At 38.4% G+C, this 23,611-nt stretch overlaps 1 protein-coding gene across 15 annotated transcripts in view; it reads right to left on the bottom strand.

Annotated features, from left to right (window-relative positions):
• Nucleotides 1–23,611, bottom strand: part of LOC118700163 (poly(rC)-binding protein 3-like) — a 500,974-nt gene that overhangs the window by 224,515 nt on the left and 252,848 nt on the right. The window lies entirely within an intron of this gene.

Below are 23,611 nucleotides of genomic sequence, written 5' to 3'. Positions count from 1 at the left end.
AATTTGAAGAGTTTCACAGTGGCTCTGGCATCCAGAATACTACCCTCATAAAAAAAAAAAAACAAAAAAACCCAAAAAAAACCCACAAAAAACTAAAAAATCAGAAGAAGCACATTTTCTGTGACATATTCAAACTCCCGTTGAAAAATGCAACACATTTTTAGATAGGAAACAAAATTCATACTGAACTCTAATCTTAAGTAATTTCTTAAACACAGCTTTATCTTCATACTGATGAAAGCTGTACTAATGAAGGACCAGCTAGAATTACATGTCTAGCAGAGAGATGAAAGAGAATTACTCTCTTCATTAAAAGCTCAATCACGTTTAAATTTTCCACTTGCAGTAGTTGACAAACTCTGCTTTCCTGCATTTTTCTAGAATAACTCTCATGTGCATCCCAGTACAAAGAAGCAAACTATATCATGAGAGGGGATATATTAATTGTTCACATACATACAAAATAAACAGTTGAGAGACACATCAAAACCTTCAACTTCCAGCATTATCACTAATGTGAGTAACAAATTTGTGTGCCAGATGTTATATGTTGGGCATCATGAAGACTGGTCTTTGGTTAGGAGTTAAAATACCCTACACTGAATCCTGAAAACACAGAAAGAAGAGCACCAGTAATTTTTAGCCAGTGTGCCTTGTTAGAAAGCCAACAACATTGGTAGCTGTATCCATAACATTATCAATGGCAGAACTCATGGCTTTGCCAGTCACTAGGGCTACATGATGATTCTTCTTACAAAGCCCTGAAGAGAAGGGAAAATAAATAACTAGGTTGTTATTTCCTGACAGTCTGGATTTCCCGTACACGATCACATCACCCAGTTTCAGACACAACTGCTCAGACATTTCCATGAAAGAAGTTAAAGAGCCCAATATTCTGCAATTTCAGACAATTCAGGTGATTGTTCCCTGAGAAATTGCAGCACCTCATGCACTGAAAGAGTAAGTTGCAATTTGGAAGATTGGTGGGTAAGATTTTGTGTCAGAAATATGCTTCTTATTCTTATGCAAATCGTCCCAAAGTTGGCCAAACTATGAAAATGGGAACTACTGTTAGGAAAATGCTTATGCACTTACAGGAGGTTTCTCAGAGCTGGATAACATGCCTTGAGCTCTTGTTCCTGCTAGGAAAGCTCCATTCTTTCCCTGTCCCTCTCTATGACTGAACTTAGCACCAGACTATCACCTGCCTTGCAGAACTCAGACGGCTCCACTGTTGGAACTCAGTGCCACCCTCCGGGTGTCCGGAGTTGCCGGGGCCCCTGCTGGGGGGCTCGGAGACTCTGGCATGCAGCCCAGAGCACCTGCGGATTTGATTATGAGCCGTGGAGCAAATTATCAGCTTTGCATGAGGACCTGAAAGTCACAGAAGTTTAAATAGTATAATAATAAAATTATCACAGGGTGAAAAGGTAGATTTTAGGATTTTTGGAATGAGGGTTTTGGGGACAAGATGGAGGGACTTGGGCGTGTCTAGCCTTTCTTCTTCTTCGTCTTGGTCTCCATCTTCTGCTGTGATGCTGGCATGTTGGGATTGGTTTAGAAGTTCACTGTCTAAAATAGGTGATAGGTATTGGAAAGTAATTGTAAATATGTTATACGTAGTTTGTAGTACAAAAAGATAACACCGCCCCGAGGGCGGTCAGAGTGCCTCTCACTGTCCTGCTGAGCTGACCTCGGCAGGGCAGGAGAAAATTGTTTATAGATAAGATGCAATAAACAACCTTAAGACCAAGAACTGAAGAGCTCTGACTCCTTCTTCAAGTGCTGGGCTGGGAAAAGAAACTTTCAAACTTTTCTTGGGGTCACTCTGACAAGCTAGAGATCCTGACACTCCACTGGGGAGAGAGGGATAAACTTCATTCATCTCCTTGGGCTGCAGCGGTGCAGGACAGTTTCATTGAGGACTCTACCTCTTCTTCTCTACCACTCAGCCCACAGAAGCTGGTGGACTTAATTATGGGTAATGAACAAAATTTAATGTTGTTGGAGCTTTATTTGGATCTCATTATAAAACTTACTTGTGCTCTTCATGACAATCTTTCAGGTACCCTTTTTTATGGTGCCTGGAGGGTGTTACTGCTCAATAAACTACTCAACATTAGAGATTCAAAGCACCCCTCCCCAAATGCCAGTTGTGTTGCACAGCAGAAAGCGAATCCAAGTTACTGATTTTTTTCTACTTTTCTGCTAGCTTGATGAGAGACTGTGGTAGGAAGAAAACAGTGACTGGGGCTTAGAAAAAGACTAGGACTAATATCTCTGATAGCCTTTGTCTAATTTATTCCCACGTGTAAAGTGAAAATGTGTGTTTTTCACTATATTTAGGATCTATTGTGAAGATAAATCCGCTGAAGAATTTGAGGTCACCAGAAGAAAACTATATAAATAAGTAAACCATGTTGTAGCAGACATGTGAGTTCTATGGTGAATATGACTTCAGTGGAGTAGTGTTTATTTATATGCTAAAAAGAAATATTTTGCTTTCATTTTGCTTTTTTACTGACTCTATAAAAGCAAGTGTATGTGCACATGTGTACCTAAAGACAGAGGGGGATAACATATATCATAAATTTAATTATAATAAAAAACGTTGATGTCAAGCTAGTAGTTTCTCTCAGTCTCCCATGAATCAATTCCTTCCACACCCCATAGAGTTATACTTGCCCTTATAGGAAGAATTTGAAAGACAGCAGCAAAACAGGTTTGTTTTTCCTCTGCTGCTTGTATAAAAACAAGTAAAATGCAGTTGTAATATCATAAGCAATACACAATAGCCATTTTCTGCTGAGGCATTCCTGTATTGACCTGGAACAAGCAAATAACCAAGCTTATGTCTTAAGTTTGCTGTGTGAAATAAATAATGGATAACTGTAAAATATACTGTTATATGCCTCATAAGCAGGTCTTTATTTTCTCTGAGTGCTTTAAAAACTCTTATGTTAGTACTATTGCTAATGGCAGAGCTTATATAAAGTAAACTGATTTTACATCAGTCTTTGCCGCATGTTCATACCTCACAGCCACTCTCTTTTTCAGAACATGTTAAATAGTTAATCCCGACCCAGTTTCGGATAGATAATTTCCCATGCACAACACCTTAAGCAAGCACAAGGCATTACCTACAATGACATCAAAACAGCTTTGGGAGGCTAAACCAGCACACATCTCAATTCTATCACAAATGCAGGGGTCCTTCTTAAGCGAGAGAGTTCTTAGAAAAAGTGTCTCATATTTCAGTGGGAATAAAAATATGCTTTTTGGACCTCATCTCTTTGGACCACCATCTCCTACTATCATCACAACATTTATGTTGAGCAGAACTGCAAAGCCTTCATGAAGAAACCAGAAGAAAATTGGGTTTTTTATCACCTCCTTAAACAGCAGCCCATTCACTAACAAAACTTGTTCACATTTCACAGTTACCTAGCATTAAAAACCAGTAAAATAAAAGTAAAGCCCCTTGACTTAAGCAATTTCAACAGTTACCATCACAAGACAAACCACAGCAGGACTTGCTTAAGCCCTGAAATCAAGAAATGCTGAAGGCATTAAGAATTTACACTGGTGTCGCCTTTTGTTTGCTATCCCCATCCATATTTTTCACATTCATCAACCCTGTTTTGCTTCTGTGGCAGCTGCAAGTTCATGAAAACACTGGAATGAGCTGACCCTGTGGTTCAAAGGCATTCCTTTTTACAGATGTTTTACTACCATTCTGGAGTTTCACTTACACTGCTGCACTCGCTTATTCACCATCGTGAGGCTTGCAGTCCAAATATTTACTTTCACATGCACTCACCTTAAGCTTTCCCAGCCACACTCTTTCCTTGATCATTTTAGCAATAATTAATAAAAAACTCTCAGGAGTTGATGATCTGTGATATTTGAGACTACTGACAGCTTGTTCCATGCTGCTCCAGCTATCACAGAGCAGCCTCCTGGTGCCTAGCTCAGTGCAGAATGGGAACTAAATCCAGATTATTTAGAAAAAGCATTTGATTTCCATCACTAGTGCCACATCACAAACAAACATCTTAAATTCAGTTTTGTTGATTAATGAACAAGGAATCACAGAAGTGTCACTACCTTGCACCTTGTTTTGGACAAAAGATCTGTTTGCCTCTGCCTGTCCTTAGCCCTTCTGTACATCACCACTGGCCCTGCTGTGTAAAGCAGCAGCCTTCAGTGCTCTGTATCCCAAGGTGTGAAAGAGATGTAGTTCTTGTCATTCTTTTCCCCAGCTGAAAGTGAGCTTTGATCCCTGTATTAGCACCCTACCCTTGCAGACAGGCACCCTGCACCACTGACAGTGGTGCTCTGACAACACCTGCCAGAGGCAGTGCCACGTTATTGCAAATTTCCAGCTACCTGCCAGTGGCCCTTCCAGTGCCAGAATTCCCATGCTATCACACAGATTTGGTAACAGCCATAGCAGTCAGCGTCTGGTCTGCAGGGTTGTCAAGTCAGTGCCTTTATGTCATAATACAGCACTGCCTCTTCCTTTTTCCTAGGGAAGGATGAGCATCCTGACTCTATGCTGTCTTCTAAAAATGCACTCCCTTCTTCCAGGTGAATTTTGATTTTTTTGAAGTTCTCAGGGACATGTCTCACGCCTGTTGTCACTTCCTTTGATCCAGTGGCAAGTATGACCCAGTATTTCTTGTCTTATATAATAGTGTGTGCCATGCAAGTGCACACAACCCAAACCCAGACTTTAATATCACAAGGTAAACAAGAGCAATTCTTGGGTTCACACACTCATTGCTTCCTACAGCAAACAGAAACCATCCCCATTCCACAGCTGAACTTGGCAAAAGATTTAACCATGGCAGCACAGTAGATATGGAGACTTCTACCATAATTCTGAAATCTAAAGTTTAAAACAGGATTTAAAATTAATTATTTTGTTGTTCTCATCCACTACTCTGCTAAAGACTTCCTTGCCAGTGACTGTAAATATTACAGGGAGTTCAGTCAGATCATTCATTTCTGATTTCATCTGTGGATTGTAACAACCAGATTTTCATACAGAAAGAATATTTTATTTAAATATTTTATTTAAATTGCTACTTTATTCCTGTATGTAGGACAGAAAAAGAAAATTGGAAGCTTGGTTTCCATGTTTGGCACTGCAGGCCAAGAGGGAACTCAGGAGCAAAGAGAAATGAGAGCAAACGTACAGTCTTTCTTTAAAGTTATGATTCTTACTGTGTACAATAAGATCTGACACTGATCCACTACTGATTGTCAGTGATAAGCTGCTTTGTTTTTTTAAAAAAATCAATTAAAAATTTAGTTTCAAATAACTTCACTCTGAAACTAATTAAAAAACATTGCAAAAATGCTGCCAACACATTCCAACAGTGCATTAAATAACATCTGATACATGCTTTTCATTAACTTATCATCTTCCCAGCACAAAGGCGTCCCCAGTTCAGAAACAGTCTTTCTTTCTTTAGATAATAATAGTACAATAAGCATAGAATTCAATATTTTTTCATTAGCAAAAGTGGTGCCAAAGATGCGTGTGTGTATCTGGAGATGAGAATGACAAGACTGTGATCATTCTCACTTCTTAAGAAAGATCAGCCAAGAACTGTTTTCTTCCAAATTCTATTTCATCCATTTCATACCCTTCATCCATATTGCCAAACAATGTTACTCAACCGGTGTTAAGGAGATTTTGGAAACGGGTCCAAATACTAATCAAAACCAAATTTTGCTTTTAATCAAAGATTTAAAAACATGGAATGTACATTCTCATTCATTACAAATAAACAAATAGAAACAGGGAAATAAAAATAATATAAACGACTTATATTTTTCTTTGTTTCATTTTAAATTTAGATAAATATGGCAAGTAATACACTGTCAATCTGTTGTTTTAAAAAAAAATTGTGTGGCTCTTGTATTTGTTCATGATAGGGCAAGTTATCTACTTTGATTTCAAAGGAGTGAGAAATTACATCACAAAGAAACAATAAGATACGCAATTTGAGACAGGTTCTTGCCCTAGGATGGAGCCTCCCAAATGCCTGCAGGGCATCACTGCAAGAGAAAATGATTGTAATTTTGAATTTGATTTCAAATTCTCAGCAAAGCTAGTAGAAGGCACAGCTTTAATTTGCACTTGGCATAGCTTGTACCATTGAAGAATCAAATTGAAGCCCTATGTTCTATTTATTGATTTTCAAGAGTTTGGATTTTTGTTCTAGTCTGAATTGCAATGCTGAAATAGATATTGAATTGCCACAAGCTAGTCAAAAGAGGAATCACCTAATCAGATCACTTGCTAGCTATATATGTTCAATGAAAAGAACAAGGGAAAAAACATGCTGGTTGTTATTTTTTTTTTGTGAGACTACACAAAAGAGAAACTAATTTCTACAGGGAATTTTCATAACTAGATTTATTCTGAAGATTAATTTCTTTAGATGAAGTGACACAAAAATGGGTAGCAAAAATTAAAATTTAAATTTAAGCTTATGGTTGCCCAGTACATATTTAAGCCCCCTCAATTCACAACTTGCCTGATTCAGTATCCTCAGCCTTTTATTGATTAAAAGGGCCCAGAAAACTTCTCATTGCTCAGTCATTCTTCTATGGTCTCCTACTGTAATTCTTAGTAGAGATGCTTCCCTGAACCCAGCAGAATGAAAAGCAACCATAAGAAAAGCAAATTTTAAGGAATATTGCTTCCTGTCATTAATGGTGTAGTAGGATTGTTCAGAAATTGAGAAGTTCTTATCAGGGCTTGAACTGAAAGGAGAGAAGAGGATGGGTGTGTTTGATCATCACAGCAGAGGAGCTGCAAGTCCTTGCTGGGTTCTTCTAGAGGTAGAATTGCCTGTCAGCTGCATGACATATTGCATGTTCATCCAGTCATGCCCACCAGGCTGCTGGTGCTACACTAGGAAAGAGCTTTCATTGTCCTTTCCAAGCCCAGGTCTATGAACATCATGCCAATCAGAGCATATAAATCATTGTCTTGAGTAAAACTGACCCAATTCCACAATTCTTGTTCTCTGAAGTACTCTCATTGACATTGTTATCACATTGAAACCCTAACTTTTCCAACATAGACAAAAAATTAAAATAATAAGAATTTAGCTGAGATGAAAAGGGGAATATCCTGTGAGGTAAAGTGACAGGACTTATGACCAGCACAGAAATTTATTAATAAGCAACAAGCTGAATGCATGACTTCTATGTCTTTGAAAGATACATAAACACACACATGCTGATAAAATATTAGAGCCCTAGTCTACAATCTTAATTCAGTTTTCAGCCTGTAACAACCTGTATTCCTCAATATCTTATTTTATGTAACAGCTACAAGTGTAGACTCAAATATGAGAAAATAATGCATTTTGAATACTTACATTCAGCAAGAAAGTCAGGAGTGACAATGCTCTCAGCAAGACGGAATCACAGTCATTACATGGTGAATGCATCTGTCATCCTGACATCTAGCTACACTTAATTACTTATATCTTTATGGGATTGTCCAGAAATATCCCATCTCATCCAAACTACTGACATTTTCTCAGAGTGAGCCCATACTATTACTGTATGAGAAATATAAAAAAATGACAGCATGAGAAGCATTGCTGTTATAGGATGTTACTTGTGGTATGGGTTCATTATATCTCATGGTCTGTTAATTCAAGTGACTCTTCATATATTTAAAAGTAAGAAGAGACACAATCTGAAACTATATCCAAATAGCTGTATTTTGAGTTGAACTAACCAATAAGCAGAATTTCTGTTCAGTAACAACACGAGGTTTTGAGATAAAAGCCAATCCCACACAATTTTAATTGAAAGAAAAGCTGCAATAACTCACTTCAGAAGCACCAAGGTGTGTTGGTGTGGTTATTTTTTCTCTTTCATTCATGAATGGGATGGGACTGCTGGGGTACATTCCTTGAGCTTTATTTGCAGCATCTGCCTCATTACGTGGTTGAGACAATAGGAAGATGGCAAAGCTCAGCCAGCAGCAGCCAAAGATTTCTTTGTTACAGAGCACTTTAAAAACTTTCTAGCCAATAGCATATTGCTAAAGCTTACAGACAATTGTTTTAGCCAATCACTAAAAGCACATGTGCACTTGCTTCACACAATGCTTGCTTGTCTTCTTTCTATTCCCAGTACACAATACTCCATTATTAAGCTTAAAACCTTCTACTATTTTGCTAAGCATACTTTCCTGCAGTCTTAAGGTCTATCTTAGCCAAGCCTAAAACTCAAGCTATTGTTTAATGTCCTCGCTTGCTTTACCATTGTAACTTTTTCTACTTTCAGACTTTGCAGTTGCAGCTAGTTCTACATTTCTCTGCTCCTTCTGTTTCTAAGGCCTGCTTTTCCCAGCTTTCTGGAAATCCTTTTTCCTTTACTATTTCCCCCACCAAGCTATTGCCCAAACTTGGAGGCAAAGGTGCAAATGGCAATGATCAAGGAAAATAACATCATGAAAATACTTCCAGGTTTCAAATGGTCTAATCTGAAATGCATATGAAGTTTCATGAATATAGGCATGATAGGCTAGTCTAAAATTTTTTAGCTGATTTATACCTAAAAGAAAACTGAGACCTGAGAATTACTACTTTCTGAACATGAAGTTAAAATGCTCTATAAATTTAAATGGAATATAAGTTTCAAAACTGAGTAAGAAGTGTTTGACTTTATATCTTTCCCAATAATATATTTACAGGCTGTTTTATCTTGCAAATCTGAATGCACAGCTTAGGAGAAGAAAAAAAAAGCAGTTTTAGAGCAAAGGCAAATTATTCTGTTCATTTCCTTTAGTTATATAAGATGAAACAAGACTTAACTCCCGGACTTTGATGGAAGTATTTACGTGGCTCCTCTTACAAGCAGAATTTGATACTCCATTACTTTAAAGACTATTCCTAGAAGTGATGTATGAGAATGTTCATTAAAACAGAATCCATTATACATAATTTTTTTACAAGTAGGAGAAAATAATAATATCTCAAGTAATAGGCATTTTGAATTAGATGCATTAACATTTATTCAATTGCTTCAAAAATGTAAACATCAGTAAATACTTGGGAAGTGCTGTAGCCATACAGGCCAAACCATCTGAGCCAGATGAGCAGTGCTGCTCCCTCAATAATGCTGATCGGACAAGTCACTGCCTTAGAATCATGATTCCCAAAGGGATTACAGTATTGATGACAAAAACCTCTGCAAGCAGCTATGCTTCAGTGCCTTCAGAGTTTTATGATCTTTTATCAGGATCCATGTTTGGGATCCTCACACTGCAGCTGTGTGAAGCCCCCAGGCCCTGGAGAGCCAGTCTGTTTACAAATGAGAGCCATGGTACGACCTGAGCCATTGAGCCTGCCGAATGCTTCAGCCAGAGGAAGGCTCATCCCAGAGCCCAATCCTCAAGCTCTGCCTCTAATTAATTTATGGCAATCCCCCCTGGGACACTGTTCTTGCATTTGTCTCATTTATCATACACCACTGGAAGTCCCCCAGGCTCTGGTTTAAACCACCTCTTCAAACATACCCCCTGTGTTTTTCTCCTTCCAGTTTGACCACTCTTCACTAGGTACAAACAGATTCTAGCCCAAATACTTGGGCTAAACCAAACCAAACCACCCATTTATACCTTCCACTCATCTAGGAACCACAAAACATTAAGTCCTGCATGTAAGAAAACCAGAAACTTTTGAGGTTCACACTGCCCCTCACAACCTCTGTGCAGAGTGAACTGCCCTCTGATCAGAGGGGAAAGCTGGGAGTGGTTTGCAAAATCCTCAGCAGCAAAGATGCCACTGCTGGAGCTTGCCATGCTCCTGGCATAAGAAACCCCACAACAGTCTACAAATACCACTTCTGTGATGAGAATTTCACCACAACTGCTGCCATCTAACTAAGAGGAACTCCAGGAGGACAATTCCATCAGCCCATTCCACTGAATGGGAATAGCTCAAGTAAAAATGGGTAGGAAACCACATTGGACTCTATGAGTATCCATCAACATTAAGCTTTTGCAATCAGTGGCACAGCGCATAGGAAAGAAATACTGGTGAGGAGTAAGGGAGAGAAAGCAGGTGACATTTGCTTTATGTTTTCTCTAAAAATAACCATAAAGCCTAGAGCTATTAAACTCCACATAGAGATAAATAGCTTTATGAAGAATGAGCAAGAGTGGAGTCTTGAAGGCAGGAAGGATGTTAAATGACCTCCTGGGCAGTATTTCTGGCATTACTTGTGCTCATTCAAGAGGTCCAGTGAATCTCAAGAATAACTTTATGGCTCTCTGATTTTCTCCCAGTCTTACACTGTCCCTTTTACTTTCATAAAATTATCAGCTACCACTATGCAGAGCTTGAAGGAGGACTCTCAGAAGGCTGTCAAAACCATCTTATAACCATTCAGAAAATCAGTTATATGGGGTGTCACAGGGTGCTTCTAAAGAAGCACCAGAACTAGACTGGGAGTAAAGTATGTTAAAGATGTTATTTTCCAATGATGATGTAATTATTTGTCTCAAAAACTAAGACTTTGGTTAACAAAAGGTAATTACCATAGATAAAATACACGAACAGATGTTAAGTTATCTGTGATACGTACCAGGATCCTACTATTTTCTATTTAAAGCTATATTCTCCACTTGTAAGTCTGTCACTGTGGAATTTGCTTTGGCTGATTCAGCAAAAAGACTTTAGTGAAAACAGCAACAATTAATAATGGGGAACTGCCAAAGGACTGGAAGCAAAGCCTGAAAGCCCATGCTTGCTAACTGTTAATCAAAGTCTGCTAGAGCATGCTCTGAAACTGAGCTGCCATCTGCCATGCTTGAGGACAAGAGTCAGAAAGCAGAAGCTATATTTTTTTTCCAAATGTTTCTGACCACACACATATGTAGGAGAGACAGGGAAAGAAATGAAATGTGATGAAGTGCTGCCACAACACAGACAAAGCCCTGGCCCTGTGATGAATGCCTTCGTGCCTGCAGGACAGCAGAACATGACCTTTCGGCTTTGTTTCCCATCCAGCTCTTTGAGGGAGCTACAGGGCAGAGCACGTGTGAGGAGGGAGTGCAGTGTTTGCACAGCACCTCAGAGAATTCCTGATTCCCTGGTCCATAGATCTTCAGGAGTCCAGCACTGTAATATTGATTTCTCATTGCTGTTTTAATTCTGTTACTTGTCTCCTTTCTCCTGAACTCTGAGAAATCCTAAGCATGTTTAACTGTGACTACTCCAAAGACCTTTGTGAGAGGGTGAAGGTAAATGACAAAGTCATTGAAAAGATCAGACATGAAAAATATCTTCTGCAACACTAACTGACAGCTTGAGACAGTGAACATCATTTAAGAAAAAAGATGCAGTATCAGATAGAGTATAATTTAAAAGTCTTTTTGTGACAACTGTTCTAATATTAAAAGTATATGAAGAATAATGAAGATGATCCTGCTCAATGACACCTTTGAGAGAAAGGAATGACTAGACACATGAAGATAATGTTATTTCCCTTCTGTATACCTCTTCCTCTTTGCCTTGGTCTGGATCATAGATTGACTCCAACCACTGAAGAATATCAGAGCATAAAATGGCTTAACTGCCAGGGCTTTTCTGATTATGCTACATATCCCATTCAAATCAACACTTGAGCCTAAGTCTGTCTTTTCAATTATATGTGTTGAAGAAAATAGTTACAGGCTTCCTTTTTAAAATTCTGTTTAAGTTTCTGGCTCTGTGCACCTAAGACATAGATAAAATTATACCTTTCCTGCAAACAGGCTATAAATTGTAGGCATATTTTCATAACTATCAAAATTCTGTAAAATTGTACTGGGGTGCTGTTACACACAGGTAACACAATCATGTTATGGGTAAAATCATAAACATGTAGGGGCCATATATGTTGAAGAGAGTATTGAAAAAATGAAGCTATTAGAGGATGAGGTTCTGTCAGACAGAAATAGGACTGTCTTCTACTTTCATTTAAATCTTAGCCTACTAAAATGATAGAAAAAGATAAAACTAAAGCATAACACATCTTGCTAAATGCACTTCTTATTGCACACTCATTTGTACATTTGACATACATAAAAGACCAAGCTGCCAAAATCCCGTCCATTCTTCTGACTTTATTAGTAATTTAATGGAAGATACTAACCCTGCCTGGACACCTTGCATTACTCATCTGTGCCACAAGCATACTGCTTACTTGCTTGAAAAAAAACACAAAATGCTTAAGACCCAATGTACCAGCCACCCCAAATTTAAATATTTAGGTATTTTGAATAGTTTCAAATATTTGGTTTCCTAGTTTCTGAGCTTACTTCAGACTTGGGGACTAAAATAATAATAGATAGTGATCATGAGCATGTTTATCCACAGAGAAAGGCCACACACATCCTGTGGCCAGAGCAGAAAATATCTCTCTTGTCTTGTCACTGCCCAGGCAGCACAAGAAGAGCACCTAGGAACAAGGAGTTCGATGAAGACCTGTAACATTTGAGCAGTTCAGAGACATCAGAAGGATGTGTAGAACCAATGAAGATAACTTTTACACCTACCACTCTGTTTTGCTATCTTGCTTTGATCATGATGTGCTTTGCTGCAAAAAAATATCTGAGAGACAGTGAGCCTCAGGCTGTTACGGAAATGGGAATCCACTGGAGGGACAGTTCCAGCTGATATGAAGTGCTACACTACACACAGCACATGCTCCCTTTTGCCTTATAGAAGTATCAGAAAGGAAACTTGAATTAATGAGGGTGGAGAAAGCATACAGAAGATACTAACAGTTAAGTGCTTGCTTAACTGCTTCAAATGGATCAGGTTCTGAGGCTCAGGGAAGTGAAGCAGGACCATGGCAGGACATGCTTGAATCATCAGCCTTTCCCCTCTTTCTGGGCATGTATGCAGTCACATGGCATCTTCCAGCTGCCACTTCTGTGTGAGCAACAAGCATCAGCATCTTTATTCTGCTTAGTCTGTAAGCAGCTTTCAATCAAATGAAAAATAGCACCAATTACAGGTATTAACGTAACACGTTTATTTGAGAATCTCCAATGGTAGAAAGGTGGTGAGGGATGAAGTATATGACACATCATCATTCTCACCTCTTCTATGTGCTTGAATTTCAGTACCTTTAAGATTAATTTAAAATTAAAAATTACCAGTCATATCACAAGGGAGTTTCAGACACATACTGTGTCTGGAAAACTAAAATGAATAAAGACAGCAAGATCCATTAAAGTATATGTCTCTTAATACAGAAAGGACAGTTAAAGATGCTTTTATCACTTATTTGTTTTCTTATTTATGAGGTCATCTGCAGCCATTCAGTTCACCTAAGCCTGGCCACAGCTGAGAGCCCCTTTTTTGTTGTTGTTTGTGCTGTTTCTGACATGGAGCCTGATTCTTAAAAAAACCAAGATATGAAATACACTACTCGCCCACAGCTGCACCTTCTTTATCCCCAGTAGCTGTATGATTGTTTGATGTTAATGTGATCAAGGACTGTAGGAGGTTGCTTGTTACCACTCTTATAAAAAGCAAAAAAGCTTATCCTGTACAGACAATTCATATTGATGGGTTGACAAAACTAGCATACTTACACTGATTTTTTTCAGTTGTTGCAATTTTTCTGGGCCTTTTATCATTTACATATCTTTCAAAAGCAGGAAGTCCTGCTGAATAAAATACCCGAGGAATGTATTTTAGTGACATATTAAAGTACACCAGAGCACATTTTTATAAATCAAGATCTAAGTCAATCTTCTTCATTTTAGTCTCACATCTTTCACATGCACCCAAGCAATCCACAGTCTCTGTGAAGTCTCTCTTTCCCCACACCTCATTAGGTCAGGCCTGAACATTCCATTTGTGGACAGAAAAGCTGCCACTCCCCAAAGGTGGAAAGATTTGTCAGTATCTTTTTCCATCTACTTTGTGAGAGGTCACTCCTTGGAAAATATGGAAAGAAGGGTAATTGCTGGACCATGATTGCCAACACAGGTAAGTCACTTCTAATGTTTTGGGGACAACACATCTCAGGTTACTGTAGCTGGCATTGCTTATTTCAAAGTTGCAGTTACAGCCCCCTTCTGCAGCTGAGGATCTCATTTCCATCATCAGAACAATAATTTATAGCCAAACCCAAGCTGTCTAATGATAAAATAAGAGGTATAAAATGTGACTTTGAACCTCCAAAATGAAGCCAGGCCACATTTTCCCACTTTCCTCTGCAATCATGAAGACAATCAAGTTCCTTCTATTGGCTTTGCACAAGAACTATAGATTTAAGGAAAAACTACAACTTCACGTCTTGCAGTAAACCCTCCCAGAATCAGCAGATTTAATCACTAAAAGTTTGGGTATGAGGGATGAACAAGTCACGCTGTGTCACTGTGGCTGTACAAATAGACAACATTGTGCACAAAACGTGTTCAGTGTTCTAAATGGTGCACCAGATACACAAATGTGGTGAACTGAAGAAAAACTAGCAGTAACTCTTCATCTATATAAGTGCCCAGCACTTCCAAGGCTATGGCCACTTTCTAAAGAGCCACAGCATTTCCACAGCTTCCAGAGGAGATCTCATGTCTGCTGGAGGCATTTCTCTCACTAGATACACAATTTTTTCAGGGTCAATAAAGACAAATGCCAACTTAGGTAAGGCTTTTCATACAGAAATTCCCTTTTAGTATTGTTGGTTTTCTTTATTTTCTGACAGGCTTCTTGAATACTCCAGGAAGTAGCACCCTGTCACTTTTCCTACCATCTGAAAGTTAAGATTTCAGGCTGGACATGGACAAATTAACTGTACTACTGTGTAAAACATGATTTTGTCCTAAGGAAAATTAAACTGGGCAAGAGATCAGAACACATGATGACATTTATCCCCCAGAATCTTCTAGATGCATTTATAAAATTTAAGGCTGAAGAACTAATGCAAAATGTCAGATCTAATTTAGAAAGTTCAATATCTAAAATGTTATTTTTATAGTTTCTCAGATGTTCTTTTGCTAAGTGCATTCAGAGAGAATGGTCTTTGCTAATGCTAGTTCCTAACTGAAGTTACCAATGTCAATCTAAATGATCATCATTTTACATTTAAACTATTAATCACAAATAACGAAGCAGGACCTTCTGCTTGATTTACTAGATCAGCAACTTCAGACATGTCCTTGCAATAAAGTACAAGCAGAAGAAGCTTGTCCTTGAAAAATGCATTCCGACACCTTCTTTTGTGTCGGAGTTGGTAAAATAAGACATAAGAGTAAAGTATTTATGCAATCTATCCTTTATTCTCTCCAGATGAAGCATATAGGTTCCTTTTCATGTCTACTCTGGAATAAATGAACTTCTACCAATTCAATGTAAAATTATTCCACAAGGTATTGCTTTTTGAAGTTCTTGAGTTTCATCCTGAGTTTCTTCTACCCATAACCCCAAACAACTATATTTTAAATCTGAAACCATATTCTTCCAAATTTGCACTAAGGGACAGCAGCAAATAAAATTCATGAACGTATTTTATCTCCCTGTATTCCTTTGTTGATCTGTTTCTTACTTCAGAAATTGCCTTCAGGTGAATCAGCATCTTGTGGGAAACTGAGATCTGCATCTCATAAATAAAAGAAGAATCTGGTTCCATGCCTGTATCCATGCACCTTTCCTCCTCATATAATCCAAATATTAATATAACCCATCATAGTCAGGCAATAAGCATACAGAGGTGCTAACACACTTGCATCTTTCTTACTAAGCAAAGCCCTGTGTATTCTAGAGGAAAGGGGTTTTGCATGCTGGTGGTCAATCATCTGAGTGTGACAGAAATGAAAGCGTGAGATTAGTCAATGAGTGTTCCTGAATAGTACAGTCAGCATGTGTAGTGGTTGCTCTTCATCATCCCCATATTATCTTTTAAAATATTTATCTCATATTTGCCCTCTGCTAGAGCAACTGGTAGCCAAAAAGTAAACAACTACCCTCCAAGAGATGAAGACTCAACATACTAAAAGGATGAACTGAGTCAGTTGTAATTTCAAATGTCTCAGTCTGTTATATACCAAAGTATGAAGGAATATATGTAGCTTATACTTCACCCTACATTTTTTTTCCCCAGTGGTCTCTCTGTCCTCTCAATAATATCTATTCTGTATTCAAGCAGGTCACAGTACCTCCATACTGAATGAATTTCACTAGCCCTCTTCTTCAATTAGCAGCTAGTGCTTTAAAATACACAAGTTTTTAAAGAAGTTTTTGGTGTCATCTTGCAGCTCTCCTTTTTAAAAACACTTCTCCTCTGCAATTTCTACCTGCACCTGGAAGCGAAAACTTTTCTTCATTACCAGACAAACAAATTTAGGCATTAATCCCACAAAATAAAATTGGTTTCAGCCATTTATCCCATAAAATTGGTTTCAGCCTGCCTTTGAATTTCCTTACTATTTACTTCAGCTAAATCCATGGACCAATCTCCAGCTTTGCAGCATTGCTTCCTCAACTCATGTATTAATGATATGTCAAAATCTAAAGCTCCCTGAAGAAAAGAGGTTGCCATGGGATACTGAGCGCTTAGGAGCAAAGCGTAGAAAGATGTATCCTGCTAAGAAGGGCTCCAAAGACCTTGCTGTGTCAGGCAGTATTGCTTTTTATCTCTTTAGATGAAACAAAATCACTGCTTTGGGAGGCACTGGGCATCTGTCAACCCTGATTGAACCACCACACTGACCATCTCAACAGGACTATAGGAATGCATTTGTTGAATGGAAAGACTTCCAGTTCCTCAAAAGCTCTGACTCTGCCATGAGGTATTGGGGTTGCTCTCTGGAAACACAGACAAATAATTTTTCCTCAATAGTACCTGTCTGTAATTACCCTCTTCCCTCTTAGCTTTTTAAACAACTCCAAACCCATATGCAAAGAATTTGTGTGCTAGAGTTTAGTGACGCTTACAAGGGACAAAAGGAGAATAAAGTGTGAACAATTTGGATGGGGCTAGCTAGCCAGGTGAACATTGTTTATTCAGAGGTAAAGATGACTTTTGAAAAAGATGAGAAAAAGAAGAGGTGAAGACTAGAAGATGTGATAGCTGAAGCATAATTTCCAAGAGGAGCATAGCATCTGTAAAAAGTGTGTGCTTAGTGAGAAGAAGTCTGAGGTTTCTGAAGGGCTAACAAGAATGAATGCATTTATGACAAGTCCTCTGTGTGCATCAAGGACCTTGGTCACTGATGCACTGAGCACCATGGAATCATAGAGTTGTCAAGGTTGGAAGAGACCTTTAAGATCATCAAGTCCAACATTCACCCAGCACTATCACTGTAACCCCTAAATCACTAAACCATATCTCCCAGTGCCAGATCCAGATGGAATACCCTCAGGAATGGTTACTCCACCACATCTCTGAAAAGCCCATTCTAATGGCTGGCCACCCTAATGGTGAGCTTTGGGTTTTTTTTCCCTAATACTTTATCTGAATTTCCCGTCTCAGTTTAAGGTAATTTCTTCTTGTCATCTCACTGCAGTCATGGCAGAAGAGACAGGCCCCACCTCACTACAACCTCCTTTCAGGGAGTTGTAGAGGGCATGAGGACCCCCCTGAGCCTCCTCTTCTGAGGCTGAACAAACCCACATCCCTCAGCTGTTCCCCATAAAACATCCTCTAGTCCCTTCATCAGCCTTGTGGCCCTTTGCTGGACATGCTCCTCCAGCTCCTCAATGCTCTTTATAAAGCGAGGGGCCCAGAGCTGAATGCAGCACTCAATGTGCAGCTTCACCAGTGCCATGACCTGGGGCACCAACACTTCCCTGGTCCTGCTGGCCACATCATTGCTGGTACAGGCCAGATGCCATTGGCCTTTTGGCCACCTGGGCACACTGCTGGCTCATATTGAGCTGAATGTCAACCAGATTGCTCAGGTCCCTTTCTGCCAAACAGCTCTCAAGCCACACTTTCCCTAGCCTGTAGAAGCATTTATATATTCCCATAGCAATGTGGTCACACTAAAATGTTTAAAATTTTGCTTTTTTTGGAACACAAATTGCTGCCAAAGAGCTACAGTACATACCAAGAAGAGGCTTCTGACACAATCTTTAGTAATGAACCAGTTTACAGAAATGCAGTTCTGTCTGAAAATTATTCAAAATAGAGAAGAAAGGCTGACTTCAGGTAAAAATTTGTGCCCTTTTCCACCTCTGGCAGCAAAGTTACTCTTTGTAAGGGTAGCTATAAATATTTGATTGCAAATGTTGTGCATAGTGTGTTCATTGTTTCAAATCTCTACCTAGGGAGACAATATGCAACTGGTAAAACCAATTGTGTATATTGAAACCAACATGTTGCATGTTTCTAATGAATTTCTTTGAAGGAAAACTTTACAAATTTTATCTCTCGATCATCACTGATTTTCAGTTGACATGCAGGTGATTTTGGAGATTTCCATGGACAGGTACCTGAAGATACAGAGCTGTATCTTTACAGCTATCTACACACAGCTAACATACAGACTCAAATCATCTTCTTTTGCAGTCATTTGGGCAGAGAGAAGTGAGGCAAAATGATGCTCAGGGGACAGCAAGCTCTCCAAGAACAAGTGCAGTGTGTCTGCTCCACCAGTGGAGGAAAGACAAGTTTCCCTATCACAATGGTTCACAGTTGAAGACCATGCTGGATTCTGTCAGCAGGATCTATTTTATATCATGAGCATCCAATGCTAACAAGAAAAGAAGTAACAAAATACTCATTTTAGCTGCAAACTACAAATAACATTTTATAGTAGAACAAAGAACATGGTACTATTTACCTCCAACACAACAAAACCCCAATGAGTACACCACTGAGACAACATCTAAAATATTGTGTTTCTGTTTCTGGAAAGTCTGTGCTATAAAATTATAGGGAATTTATAGAAAAGAGGAACATGTTTTTATAGAACAGGACATTGTGATTTATGGGTAAAGATTAAAAGATTAATTCATAGTTAAATTAAAGCTATGGAGCTAGGGAGTATGGAAATCAGTTTCAAGTATTGGAATGTCATGAGTGATAAAATTGGAGAGAAAATATTTTCCCTTAATGCACAAAAATTAGCGATAATTGAATGATTATAACAATAAGTAAATCTGGGGTAATAATAGATAAGGAAAGATCTCTCAAGAGGGCACTTGACTGCACCACTCTGCTCTTTTTCAGAAAATGTTGAGGCTCACACCTCTTAATATAAATGCACATGCTAACTCATCAAGTTACCCACATGGGCAAAATAGCAATCTAGGAGAGTGCTCTCTGTGTCAGATTTCTCCTGCAAACTTCCAAGACTGAATTAAAAACTAAGAAAAAAACAAATTGTATTGAGTTCAGAGCAACAAATGAAGGCAGATTCTCTAAAAAGAGAAACTAAAAATTACAGTTCTTGGTTTCATTTACACTTTTTCTCATGCTGGAAAGCTCTGAGTTTCTTAAAAAAACCACAACATATTACAAAAATAATACAAAAATTGCCTCTGGTGAAAATTTCTCCTTGAAAAATCTTTTTAGTTCTACATTATTTTAAGGTTAAGAAATCTCCTAAAAATTTCAGAATCTTTGGAACCAGAATTTTTTGTTTTGAAAGCAGCCATAGTGATTTTCTGTCAACTGTATTTCTTAATAAGCATGAAATTTTATTTTTAATTTTTTCTGTATTACCATGAATCTACTGCCCCATTTATTTTTAAATTTGAGAAAATAATAATTAAAAAAGCAAAAATTAGAGACAAAAATTATTGAAGCAAGCAAAAAAATTATTCAAGATGAAACTAGTACCTAGCTCCCACTGTCCAATTTTGCAAATTTCATCTTCCCTGGTGCCCACTGGAAGCCCAATGATGCAGCACATTTGGGTTGGACTGGTGGTCCAGATAATCTGTGCAGTTAATTGCAGCATTGATTCCCATCCATAGACCAGGATAAAACCCACACAATGAATATTTCATTTAGGCAGAAAACAGCACCGGAGCTGTTGTTCATGAAGAATGAACTGCATCCTCATATCTTTGAATTTACCTTTGCAAGTCCTCACTTTGAGGTGGGTAACCCCGAGCAGGGCTTTGAAAAGCTCCTGTTGAAAACTGCTATGAGCTTTTGTGGAAAAAAAAAAAAAAAAAGTCACCAGTCTGAGAGACTGAATCTGAATATTAAACTTTTGGGAGGCACAACACTGTCCCGCTTCCTCAGAGTGGTAAAATGACATCCATAACTCTGCAGTTCACTTGGAGAGTAGCTCGTGTTTGGGCCATGTGATGCCAGCCAACTGATGTAGACATTTAATTTTCCTAGACTCATTCTATGGTCAAGTAATAGTGATACGTAACAGTTGGCTCCTATTGCTCTCACGTTTAGCAAAATTGAGATTAAAATTTAAAAATTTCAGCCCCAGTCCTGGTTCTCTGCTGTTTTTACATAACAGAGATGCTAGGTATGGCATTTTGCTCTCCCAACAGAGCTTCAGCGTTGAAACAAACCTCTGAAATATACTTCAGTTCTCTTGCATAGTGTAGAGAGCAATTCAGCAGAGATCTACCTAGATTACCACTTATTTACCCAAAAACAGATATCTTCAATCACCCAGCACTTTCAGTTGGAGACTGGGCCTAGGACATATAACACCCACCCTTTGAGCCTGCACCAAAAGAGACACTTATTTTAATATAACCTCCGTAAAACACAGAAAGTCTGCAGCTTTAGTTCCTGCTATAGGGTTGTTGCCAGCTTGCCAGTGTATGACAAATTCAGGCTTGACTTCATGCAGATATGGGGAACCATTTCCATTTTCCATTTAATAAATAACCCAGGATAGCCATTAAAACTAGGTAACCCCTAGCTTTAAACGATTACTGAGCCTCATAAAGGTTGTCTTTGTGCCTCAGCTCAAGGATGACCTCAAATAGCCCATGGAAAAGCTAAAACTACCTTATTCTTGCCCCCACTGTCATAGTAAAGCAACACCTCCACCATCTAAATTTAATGCAGTGTAAAGCCATCCCTTTTTACAGTAAAGACACAGCCTGAGGCTGCTGCTTCTCCCTTCTCTCTGTGTGGGAGCATGGATGTCTTTTGAACTTCCTGAAGTCAGCAAGTTCCCCTGGGTATTATCATGTTTATTTTAGAAAAGGCCTATTGTTCTGGAGACTAAGACCATTTCTGAGGCTATTTTGAAACTGCTATTTGAAACTGTTAATTGTTCTAACCTTCAATTTTAGGGACATCAGAGAAGAAGTGATTAAAGATCTATTTCCCCAAACAGAGACACTATTTTTATTCATTTCTTATGCCTTATTTGTCTATTTATTGCCCTTATTGTTTCTTTTGCTTGTTGCTAGGGAGAGAAGATAAAAACTCAATGTGCAGCACAGCTCATTCTAGGGTATAATTTTTCTGGTATTTAAAATAATATATGCTTGATAGTAGATATAAATTATTGTGTTGAGCTTAAAAGAGGATGTTATTGTGCCATATTTAGTTACATTTTTTCCTAGTTTTCAAAAATATGTTTCCTGAAGGATGCACAGGAAGAAGACAGATACGATAAACGCAAACAGATTTCCTCTGTGAATGCAAGAGGAGAAACATAAGCCCCCAAACAACTGCCTGTTTTCCTTTACAGAACAAAGAAGTTTCTCTCTAGACACTTTAATTATATTTTTTGTTACTGAAGTATGTGCTGTCATGCATTACTCGGATCGTACAACATAATTCTATGAATAAAAATAATTTCCTAATATAGCCATGTTATTGATTCATCTGTTCATATTTTGTCCATATTTTTATGAACAAATATCCCCTACTTGGTGGTCAATTACATTGGGCAGGGCAAATCCCAGGATCTCTCTTGGAAAAAGCAGAAAGTTGGTTAACCATCATGTTTTGCTTTCGGTCTCCAGTTTTTTTCTGGAGAGATAAATTTCTTAAAGAAGGTTGGTTTTTCCAAACATGAGCAGTAGGGAAGCAACAGGTTCTGAGCAGACCACATGAGGCATCAGCTTCGTTGATAAAGGTCATCTCATGAAACTGAAGGAGGAGGACTTCCATATGAGCACTGCTAAACTGAGGTCAGTGTCCAGAAGACGAAGAATGATTTGCCCATTCCTGAGCATTTCTGGACTAGATTTGTGGAAACTCTGGAGGGAGAACTGTCACATGGAGATCCGCACAGCTAAAGCCAGAGCTGAAGAAATGGCTGTGCCACCCACAATGCACCGCTTGGCTTGTGCTATTTTTTAATTTAAGTGAAAGAAGAGGAAACAAGTTTTATCAAGCAGGAACAAAAAATTCTTCAAGGTGATTGACAGATTTTTAAAGCTCCTGAAATGTGGGAATGTGTAGAAACTTGTGAGTTTGGACAAAGCATTTACATTCTCTTAGAAGCAATATCTGAAACAAGGCAGTTGATTCCTGTTGCTGACACTTGTCCAGAAGAATTCAGAGAGGAAATTCTCTCTTGTACGAAAAGAGAAAACATTCCTGTGGTCACAGCCTCCTCTTATCTACTCAGGCTCAGTTTCTACATCTGACTGCCTTTGGGCACATGTCTATGTACTGCTCATAGTTTTAACAGTGTCCCATGAGAAGGGGAACTTGGAAAGAGCAAGGTTTCATTCCCAGCACTACCAAAGGGTTTCTTGTGAGCCCTGGAGCATCTCATTTAATCTGCACTGTTCACATAATTCAAAAATAAATACATAGCATTTACCTATTCTCCTGTAGACTAAAAAAAATAAAAACAATAATGTACGTATTTGTCTTGGTTCAGGGCAAATTTGGGACAGCATACCACTGAAATGTTGCACTAATAAGAATCACACAGAAGCATCCCTAAATATTCACAGTGAACAACAGTAAGTCACATCAAAGTGTTTGACTATCTTACATGAACTTCGGATCTTTCTCTCCCAGGTATTACAGTATGCCTCAACTCTATGACCAGAACTTGTAAAAGTTGAACATCTGTTACCAGTGTCACTGATTTAGGGGGAAAAAAATAGTTTAAATAAACCCAAAACAAAACAAACTTGAAAGAGCTTTGAAAGACTCCATTTGGATTTCATGACATAGCTTGTGATAGTTTCAGTCTATGACTGTTGCATTGGACATTTTCTGATTCTTCAGAACTCTCAAGTAATATTCGGAGTGGCAAACACTGGAAGTACCAGGAAAGTTGTTTTTATAATAGAACTTTAATTCACCAATTTCTCTCAAGATCAGTGACCTTAGGAATTATATTTTAGAAGAAGTTACAAGACCCAGTGATAATGGATGCAAGACAGAGTTACATAAAATACTAACTCAGCTGCTTTCCTTGTGGATTCTTTAAAATCTGTGATCCCTGAAATTAAGTATTTCTAGATATTATGAAGTGTTCAATTTACTAGTGTAGTTTGTATTCTCTGTCAAACACAAAATAAAAGATTCCCAGAGTTCATAAATTTGTCAAATGCAAGAGCTGGCATAGGTATATATGGGTTTCTTCTGACTATCAGGTTCTAGAGAACTTTCATTTCTGAGAACATTTTCCCCCCAAGCTTTTTGTCTGCTCTTGTATGTGCATGAT

Source organism: Molothrus ater, chromosome 1, assembly GCF_012460135.2.
Source record: "Molothrus ater isolate BHLD 08-10-18 breed brown headed cowbird chromosome 1, BPBGC_Mater_1.1, whole genome shotgun sequence".
NCBI classification, from domain to species: domain Eukaryota; kingdom Metazoa; phylum Chordata; class Aves; order Passeriformes; family Icteridae; genus Molothrus; species Molothrus ater.
Note: the sequence above shows the minus strand (reverse complement) of the source record. Positions and strands in the feature narration are given on the sequence as shown.